Raw genomic sequence first — 378 nt, 5'->3', positions numbered from 1 at the left:
TGGGTATTTATAGTGACCCATGCTCCTTGCAAGCTACACTACAGATACAATAAAATGTAAAATTAAGAAAAAGAGGACTATGTCAGGGAGGATTCCATCATACCCACCCTCTTAAGAAAAGATTTGTCCTCAAATCTGGCAATTGCCTTATAAAGAAGCTCCGCACAGTCTTGGGAGCATGGCCATCTTGAAGTGGCCTTATTCTTTGAGATCCACTTTTCTTCCTCCTGGATCAAACACAAATCTGCAATATGCATCAAATATATCTTTAATTAATATCAATCCAAGGAAGAAATTTTGTATAAACACAAAAGAATAAGAACTTCTAATATTTTGATATGTAATCTTTGAAAATGCTAGAAGTCCAAATTCATTATT

This window comes from Vigna radiata, unplaced genomic scaffold, assembly GCF_000741045.1.
Source record: "Vigna radiata var. radiata cultivar VC1973A unplaced genomic scaffold, Vradiata_ver6 scaffold_356, whole genome shotgun sequence".
NCBI lineage: Eukaryota > Viridiplantae > Streptophyta > Magnoliopsida > Fabales > Fabaceae > Vigna > Vigna radiata.
The sequence above is the reverse complement of the archived record's forward strand: the minus strand, read 5'-3'. Positions refer to the sequence as shown.